We start from the raw sequence: 10,000 nt of genomic DNA, 5'->3' as shown, positions 1-10,000 counted from the left end.
GCTTTGAATTCTCACAGTACGATGTTCTAAGTCTTGCTTGCTTTGAGGAACATGCTTGTAAAGTCTTCTGTAGGGGAGGTCTGTCAGGCTTTTTATTATATCCCAACTTTTAATTGTATCTTAAAAAGACCTTTACATTCTTTCCTTCCCATTCCTCCTTGCCCCCTTTGCCCTTTCAGGAAGTATCTATTTCCTCAACTGTGAAGGAAATGCATTTCTTACATTCTCTCCCCCTTGGTTTGTAGCATTATTCCTGCTAGTTGGGAGAAGTGATCATTTTTAGAGAATTTAAATGCTTTTTACAGGTTCTCCATTTTTCCTGTCAGTGGGACACATATCTTTGAGTTGCTGTGGAATCAAGAACCTTTCCTTTTCCTTTCTCTCCCTTTGTTTCCTATTCCTTTCAGCCTTTCCTTATCACTTGCATACCCCCCCACCTCCCAGTTTGGCTAATTTGTAAGCCCTGAAACTATCTGTGAAGTTTCCTTGATACAACATATAAATTATAGCTATGTAGCTGCCTCAGTTTGCATTACCATGAAATAGACCTCCAGGTAATCTTCATGCCTCTGAATGTTCATTCAGCCATCAGGATCAGACACATTTTCTCCATGAACTTAGCATACTTACTTGCAGTTCCATTTCTGGCCAGAGATTCATGCTGCCTTTTATTACAGTGGCATTACTTTCAGATTCTTTTGCCATTGGAAAGTACCCTTATAAACCAGCAATGTCATTTATGAGGGAGCAAATTCCCAAGTCTCTATCATTTGCTTGGTTCTGTCTTTATGATCTTCACCCTCGTACCTTGTAAGAAGCCGTAATTATGCTAGCCAGGAAGATAGGCACTGAAGGCAGCTAGCATCAAGCTCACTGGTTTACCATGATCATGGAGAAGGCAGATGAATTTTTAAAAAGCTGCAATGACTCCTTCAGACCAGCCACTTAGATAATCTTGAAAGGCCCTGGGCTCATTGCTGACTTCCAAAATGTCAGCGCTGAGACTCCCCTCCAGGTGGCCAGTTGATTATTACCACCAGTGTTTCCCACAGCTTTAAACTGTCCTAAAGTGACAACTACCTCAGTTGGCAGCAAATATACATATAGTAGAAAGTGAAAAAGCAGTATTTGGGCAGCTGCTGTGGGTTCAAGTTGCAGGGCAAAGGAGCTTTATATCAGGAAACCTTTATGCCTTTGTAAATTATGTACATGGTAAAATTTTATTCCTCTGTGAAGAACTGCTAAGACCTCTGGAATATATTATTTTTTGCTCTGTTTATAGAGATCAAGATCTAGCATATTTGAGCATAAGTTAATTTGAAAAAATAATTCATCTGTACAGGTGGTCTCAGGATTACCTGGCGACTTTGGTGCTTTCCCTCAAATCGCTCCTTAGAGAGGCGGTAGCTTGCCTCCAGGGTGACTTCTCCTGACTCTTGTCTTTATTTCAGTGAGAGAGCACTGTGAAGCAGGGAAAGAGTCTCCTCTTTTTCTGTTTAGTTAAATTCCTTATGAAATATAGTTTTTATCTCCAGACCAGTTTTTTCACCGTGTTTGAATTTGAGGTGAGTAAACTCCAGCTCTTCTTATTACTCCATGTCTGGTCGTCAGAGAACTGAGCTGTAGGCAGCAGAATTGACAGCAGATCTCACAGCATGAGAGCTGCTCTCAAACAGTGAAGGACGGTGCCCGGTGCCCTTTGGCGTGCTGTGTGTCCTTGCCCTGCCTGCCTGTATGGCTCTGCCCCAGATGCTTCAGAGCCTCTGTGTGCCTGCAGATTGCTGGACTCCATAAGCCTTCTTCAGGAGCTGCTCTTGTCTCCCTCTTGGCCACTTAGTCTGCTGGCTTAGTCACTACTTGAAGCCCCCATTTAATTTTCTCTGGCAGTTGCAGCTCTTGCAATCCAGCATAGTCTCATCTCTCAGACTGATCTCATCAGGAAGGATCGAAGGGATAACCATGGAGTGAGCTGGACATTGGAGCCACGTCTGCTGCCATGTCAGCGTCTTGCTTGCAAATATCAAACTATAAATGGGCCCTCTTCAGGACCAGGGTCTCTTCAGCATCGGAAATCTATTGCCTCTAATTGGTCTGACCAAGTTATATAGAGCATGACTGCCATTAATGGGACTATGAGAGCCAGCTGGCCTAAAACATTTCCCTTTCACTTTCCCACTCATACTGCTTTCTCGAGACAAATGGAACCAATCACCAAAAATAAGGACAGTTTAGCAACTTTTTTTTTTCATATTTTATTTTTATNTTTAGTCAAGCTGTTGTGTTTTGGGAAAAAGATTTAAAAAGATAAACCATGAAACTCTGGTATGATGAAAGGCCAGTATGAGATAAAAAAAAGAATTGCTAAATTGAGTGGGTTTCTCCAACAAAATATTTACTAAGTAGAACATATGCTTATGAGATACAAAATTCATACATTCTTTAAAAAATATTCTATGGCACAAAATTAGTTCATTTCTTTTTTTTTTTTTTAATTAAAAAAATATTTCTATCAGCACAGAGCCTGATGTGGGGCTCGAACTCACGAACCAGGAGATCATGACTGAGCCAAAACCAAAAAGCTTAACTGACTGAGCCACCCAGGTGCCCCCAAACTAGTTTATTTCTTCCTCCAAATTCATGACTTTCTGATGTTACAAAGGAGATTTTGCTGATCATAGTCTTTGGGTCCCAGTGTTCTATTTTGTGCTGTTACATCCCATTCAAAACCTAGCTCTTTCCTTACTGACAATGTTCCCTTCAACTCAATTCCCACCTGGCATTTACATTAGAGAGCTGATGAATGAAAGGGCCCAAATAGGCCAGATAGCCCTCCCTGCTCTGATATCCATAAAAAGCTTGGGAATGGATTATGCAATTGCCCTCAATCTTTTTGTTCCAGAAAAAAAGACGGGCTCAGATGGATGCCTGCGTAAAAATGGTTCTTAGCTGTGTACTCATAACTTTTCTCTGAATTGAGTAGTGAAAGTTGAAGTAGGAGGAAAGGAAATTAAATGTCCTTCTAGTATTCCTTTGGACTCAGGTCTGACATATGAGATAATAACCTATATTAAAATGCCAAGAACTTTATCTCAACCAAGGAGAGGGCAGTTTGACAGATTTATTATGCCTTCATGTTACATAGGCACTGAAACCAAGTAATAAACACATAAAATAGCCATTTGCACAAGACAAAGGCACCTAAAACCTTTTATGTTTTGATGTAGCAGAAATTGATTACTATTTTTAGAGAAACCTATGCAATTGTGGTGATCCAGTGGTGTCTCTTGGTAACTTAGCTTATGGTTTCAGTTGCTGTGGAGTTGGATTCTAGATGGTCACTACCTTGAAAAGGGTGTTTGGTGCCTTATGTGATGGGAGCCAGAGCCTGCCGGAAGTAAAGTAGATTCATGTCAACATCAACACACAGCTTTAGTGGGGGTGGGAATGGCACACAGCCTCCCCCAAATTTGGGACTTTGGGCTCCCACATCCCTGCCCATGTGTGTCATCTTCCTCTTTACACTCTTGACCATAACTTGAAAATGGTGAAATCATCTTCTCTGAACTTTCCTACAGTCTGAGCAACATTCTTATCATGTTAACATAATAGCTCATAATGTAAGTATTAGAACTGTTACAGCCTGCAGTTGACTCAGTTTCTAGAATCGATGGTGAAAGAGCAGGGGTAAGGAATTACTGGGTAAGTTTTAGCCTGTGGGTAATGCCTTAGTGTTATTTAAAAGACTTGTCATTTATATTTAAAATAAATGTTCACGAATGTTTGAAAGGAACAAAATGATCAGGGATGGCTCTTTGCCATGGGTCTCATGTTCACTCTTTTCTGTAAGAAAAAATAACAGTGTCTTATTATATATATTTTTTCATTTTTATTGTACAAGTTTGTAAGTAATCCCAATTTTAATAAAGTTTTATAGACTGTATAGTGGTTTCTCTTAATGAACATATACTTTTCTTATTTGGATCTTTGGAAACAATTAGCTTCTAAGTTTCATCTTTCTGATGAGGTGGTGGTGCATGCCATCAGTTCTCTTTCTTCACCACCGCTCTCCACCCTGGGGCTGTCCTGGTCTACTTCCGTCCTTGGACTGGGTGATTTGTCAGAATATGAGAGCTCTAAGGCGTATTCTTGCAGGAGGCACAGGTTGTAACTACCATGCTGTCTCACAGAGAAAAACAACAACATGTATTGGTTATTCCTAGTCCTTGTACGTTAGTTCTTTTTTTTTAATTTTTTTTTAATGTTTTATTTATTTCTAGGAGAGACAGAGAGACAGCGTGAGCAGGGGAGGGTCAGAGAGAGAGGGAGTCACAGACTGAAACAGGCTCCAGGCTCCGAGCTGGCAGTCAGCACAGAGCCCGACGCGGGGCTCGAACCCACGAACCGCGAGATCATGACCTAAGCGAAAGTCGGACGCTTAACCGACTAAGCCACCCAGGCGCCCCTAGTTCTTTCTTTTTAATAGCATAAAATATCGTTTGTTCCTCCACTGGGGTGAGGGGAAGGTCTGTGCATCCAGCGGTGGGATATCTGCCCAGAGCTTTGTATAGGGTGAGAGAGGGAGCAGGGCTGTAGTGTGTATTAGGGGCCATGGAATAAAAACTTAAGTTATGTCTAGTTCCAGCTTCAATAGGAGGAGTCTGATACCTTCCACCTTCTTTTATGTTTTAGCTACTTTCTTTGCTCTGGGGATCCGTTAGAGCATTTGCATTAATTCTGTGTCTGTGTCCTCTCCTCTCAGTTATTTAGACTACCTGGAAGTCTATTGTCCATTTTTCAGAAAGTCAGTGAAAGACTAAGAATCAGGATGTAGACTGTATGTAAATTTATGTAGATTAATGCACGCTATTGACATCTTTTCTCCTCTCCCTCTTTTTTTTTTTTTTTTAAGTTTATTTATTTTGAGCGAGAGGTTGCATGCAAGTGGGAGGGAGCAGAGAGAGAGGGAGAGAGAATCCCATGCAGGCTCCACGCTGTTAGTGAGATCATGACCCAAGCTGAGGTCAAGAGTCAGACACTTAACGGACTGAACCACCCTGGTGCCCCTCTCCTATCCTTTCTATAACCATGCTAGGTAAATAAGAGACATATGTGATTATTCGCCTGGGTGGCTTAGTCGGTTAAGCGTCCGACTTTTGCTTAGGTCATGATCTCGCGGTTCGTGGGTTCGAGCCCCGCGTCGAGCTCTGTGCTGACTGTCAGCTCAGAGCCTGGAGCCTGTTTCAGTCTGTGACTCCCACTCTCTGACCCTCCCCTGCTCACGCTGTCTCTCTCTCTCTCCTAGAAATAAATAAAACATTAAAAAATTAAAAAAAAAAAGAGACATATGTGATTATTAATCATTGGATTAATAAAAACTTAAGGCATAAGTGCTAGATGTCGCGTGGGGTTTTAATGAGGACAAAAAGAGGTAAAGTGTGGGGCACCTGGCTGGCTCAGAAGAACATGTGACTCTTGATCTCAGGGTCATGGGTTTGAACCCCACGTTGGATGTAGAGATTACTTAAATAAAACTTAAAAAAAAATTAAAGTGTGTAAAGAAGTTCTTCTCAAACTTGAACATGCATAGGAATCATCTGGGAAGCTTGTTAAAATGCAGACTTCTGATTCATAAGTCTGGGTTGAGGCCCAAGATTCTCTATTTCTTTTTTTTTTTAACATTTATTTTTGAGAGAGAGAGAGACAGAGCATGAGTGGGGGAGGGGCAGAGAGAGAGGGAGACACAGAATCCAAAGCAGGCTTCAGTCTCTGAGCTGTCAGCACAGAGCCCAACGTGAGGCCTGAACTGTGAGATCATGACCTGAGCTGAAGTCGGACACTCCAACCTACTGAGCCACCCAGGTGCCCCCAAGATTCTGGATTTCTAATAAACTCCCAGGTGATTCTGATGTGAGGTGTGGACCTCACTTTGAATAGCAAGGATGTGAAACACTTAGCTTGTTTGCCTGGTACACAGTGAGTACTTGATCAATATTGTTACTAATTGACAGCAAATAATTTATGAAAGTCAAGAAGACCCTCTACCACCAAACATCTTCACCAAATCTGAAAACTTCTGCGTTTTTATTGTGTGGCATCTTTTAAAAATGAATACCCTTGGGAGGACTTCTCCATGTGAATTAGTTTAATCAGATTACTGCCTTCCCAACTGTGTTAAAAATCAGCACTAAAGGATCTAGATTTGTTTCTTCTTTAAAAAAATTTTATTTATTTATTTATTTATTTTGAGAGAGCGAGATCACACTGCCAGCGAGGAGCCCACTGTGGGGCTTGAACTCATGAACCATGAGATCATGACTTAAGGTGAGATCAAGAGTCGGATGGACACTTAACCAACTGATCCACCCAGGCAACCCTAGAATTGTTTTCTCTTTTTTTACTTTTTTTTTGGTCAGCTTTTTTGAAGTATAATTTACATACAATAAAATTTGTTTTAAGTTTTGCTGAATTTTGACAAATGGAGTTGATTGACAGTTGTGTAAATCACTACCATAAACATGTTAAAGAGCATTTCCATCACACCCAAAGTTCCCTCATGCCCTTTATGCAGACTAGAAATGTTAATGGGGAGAAGAAGAAGGGAGTTTCAGAATCAAAGTGGAGGAAGACCAATAAGCTCCAGTTTCTTCAGTTTTGCCTGGGGATCAGAAGATCATAGTCTTGCATCCTCCCTGCCTCCTCCACCCCCGAGAATGCTTTGACAAATGTTTAAGTCCCTACTGACTTGGATGTGTACTTGTAGCTCATTAATTCAGAGTGACCCATTCATCCCGGCCCAGAACCTTCCCAGTTTTAGTATCCCAAGTGCCCATGTTCAGATATCTCACCCCAGGTCCCAGACACACCAGGATGGTAGGTTACCCCAGCTGTGATGTCTATGCCACTGTTTCTCAGCCTAAGGTTGCCTTGTCATTTTTTAGAATCATTTTTCTTGTGTGAGCACATAGGAGGCACTAAGTAAATGAGTGGGTGGACACACAGATAAACCCCAAGCTGTAGGCAGCTGTGGATTCCTGGCTTGGAGAGGAGGAGACCTGGGTTCTGGTTCTGGCTCTGCCAGGTTTGTAGTCATGTGATCCTGGGAAAGTGGCTTCTCACCCTAGGTCTGTTTTCTCCATGTGAAATAGGGGATCTGTAGCCCTTTCTGCCTCTGACATAGATACTGCTTCCACTTGTACATGGGGTTGTGTACTGATGGCACTTTCACTCAGCTTGCTAGCTCCTTTCCTTGCTTTTTTTTCTCCCTTCAGATATATATAGTAGATCAATAAATCATGTAAGGGCAGGTTGATAATGGAACTGCTGATGGGCCAGGCATATGCAGAGTGCTGCTGTGAAAGCAGTAGAGTTTGGACCTTGAACCAAGTAGCTGTGGCCGGTAGTTGGAGGGTCAAGTCTTCTTCAGCTAAGTGTGTGTAATGACCCGATTTGCTCTTTGTGCATGCCTGGGAGAGAGGATGGTGGGCAGAGGGAGCCTGTTGTTTAGGAATTTTCCTGGGTGGGTGAGGGGGTGCCCTGGAAAATAGGATAGGGTAAGTTTCTTATCTATTGGAGGCATCTGTTTCTAGCTGCGCCCAGGAAGCAGCATCTCAGAGTCTCATTCAGTTTCCTTGCACAGAAGGATTAAAATCAGAAGTCCCAAGACTTGGGCTGAAACCTATGGTTGACTTAGGGTCAGGAAGCTGCCTTCTGTTTCTGGTTCTGCCATATACTGTCTGTGCAACCTCTCTGAGCCTCAGTATTTGCCTCTAATTTTCCTTTTCAATGGAGTGAGTAGCTGCACTGCCTAGCGCACAGGGTATTGTGATTCAGTGAGAATTATATAGGTGGGAGTCAATGAAACTGACATCTATACAGATGCCAGGTGGTATTACTAACTTTAACCTTTAGGTCTGTTTGTGGGGGCTGACTCATGGGGGGAGGGAATTTGGGGATTTTGTCTGCTTAGTTCCCCAAGTAATGTCATTAACACCCTCTGATTCTCAATGAGATAGGAAGGTTTGAGGGAAGTACTGTCTCTTTCCTAGGAAGACACTCTAGCCTACCTCCCTCTTTGACAAAATTCCCAACTTTTTGGAAAGCTTTTTCTTGGCTATAAATTCCACTCTTGCTCTTACTTCATTTTTGAGGGCAGTAGAGCAAGAACTCTACTTGAGCCCCTCAGCTAAGCCCAGCCAGGTACCCTTTCCTACCTAGAGTGGGCTTTCTCATGTGACTGAGCATCTCCCTCTGGGCCTTCAGGCTTGTGAAGAGTTAAGTGAGCCACACCCTTAGCAGGAACAGCCTCGGACTTTGTGCTGAGCAGCCGTCTCTGGCCTCTCTTGGCTTGATTGGCACAGGGAGCCTGGGCTGGAGAAGGCAGCACAGTGGAAGGTCAGAAGAGTGGACACTGGCAAGAGGAGGGCAGCCTCTTTCCTGGCCTCTCGGACACCATGGACAGCTCCCAATAACGAAGGCATCTCTCCACCCTTGGGGCCTTGGAACTCTTATGCCCCCTTCCTGTCAAATTGGGATTTCATCCACAATTTTTAAGGGACACTGAAGTTACATCCTAGTTCTTTCCAGTGTTGGGTGAGTCTTACCTTGACCTGTCACTGCTCTGCACCTTTTGGGTTACCCTATCTGGGAGACGCTCCTTTTTTCCCTTTCCCACCTCCAACCAATCACATTCCCACTCCCCTCAAATCCAAATCCAGAGAAGATGGCTTCATGCAGCCCTGTTTCTGTTTCTCACCCTTGCCTGCCAAGTTACTTAAAAATTTAACTTTCGTTTTTTAATCTGGAGCACGTGGGATAATAATAGTATCTACTTCATGGGGATATTGTTTATAAGCATCGAATTAGTTTGTACAGTGTTTGGAGCCCTGCCTGGCCCATGGCACCTGATTGTTAAGAGATTGCTCCTGTCAGTATTCTTTTGGTCTCTCAGTTGTGTCCTTCCAGGAAATGACAAGTGCTCTAATTTTCTGGAACTAAGGGGAGGCATAGTAAAGGCTGAAGGCAGCCTGTGTTCTCTTCTTGCCCCACCTTCAGTTCCTGCTTCCCTCCCCTCCCCCACCCAGGTTCAGCGTTACCCGAGACTGGGAGGATGTGGCTCTTTTATTCCTGTTAGGGAGTAGCCCTGACCATTGTACTAATAATTCTGTCCTGCCCCAGGCCACCCCGCCTACTCAGTCCCACAGGCAAGACTGAAGAGGGCTGGGCTTCCTAGGTTGTACCTGCCATGTGCGCAGGGGATGAGCCCCACAATAACTCTGTTCCTCCTTGCCCACTCCCACCAGCTGCTAAAAAGCTGGGTGTGTCCCTGTGAGGCAAAGTCCATGCTGGAAGATTATAGCAATAGGTGTAAAAGCTGGAGATGGAAAAATAGGCACATCCAGAGGTCCTGACAGCTACTTCATGCTGGAGAAACCAACCTAACTTTTATTCTCTTTAAGGTATTCTAGTTTTTTATGGAGGAACTCCTGCCTCTGTTCCTCTGACTCATCAACTCATCCCATTTAAAAGATGAATCTCGATGTGGCAATGAGAGGGGGCCTCTGGAAGAACTTTTGCAATGGTTCTGGGTAGACTGGGTGACTGAAATAGAAGCTGTGAGAGGTAGGGAGTTGAGAAGGAGAACTGGAGGCAGAGGGTCAGGGAGTCTGGATCCTGGCCAGGGCCTCCTTACAGGAAGGAGCAAGTTTTTAGAGCTTACCCTTTTCTCCCCAGCCCTCCTGCAAGCACAACTGTGCTTCCCCAGTTGCTACCTGCTGGATGCCTTCCTTACCCTGGTCAAAGACAGGTGGTCCTGTCCCACCCCTGCCCAACCCCTACTGGCCCTAACACAGAGAGCAGAGAATTCTCCCCAATGGGAAGTTTCTGCAGCCTCCCACAGTTAGCTTGGGCTAGTCCAGAGGACCCCTAGGTTGAGGATTCCCTCTAGGGCCAGGAGATGGAGAAGGCTCTTTAGGTCCTTCTGCCCTCCTCACTCCCCCCCCCC

The sequence above is a fragment of the Crocuta crocuta genome, unplaced genomic scaffold (assembly GCF_008692635.1).
Source record: "Crocuta crocuta isolate KB4526 unplaced genomic scaffold, BGI_CrCroc_1.0 scaffold549, whole genome shotgun sequence".
Classification (NCBI taxonomy): domain Eukaryota; kingdom Metazoa; phylum Chordata; class Mammalia; order Carnivora; family Hyaenidae; genus Crocuta; species Crocuta crocuta.
This window is presented reverse-complemented; position numbering follows the sequence as displayed.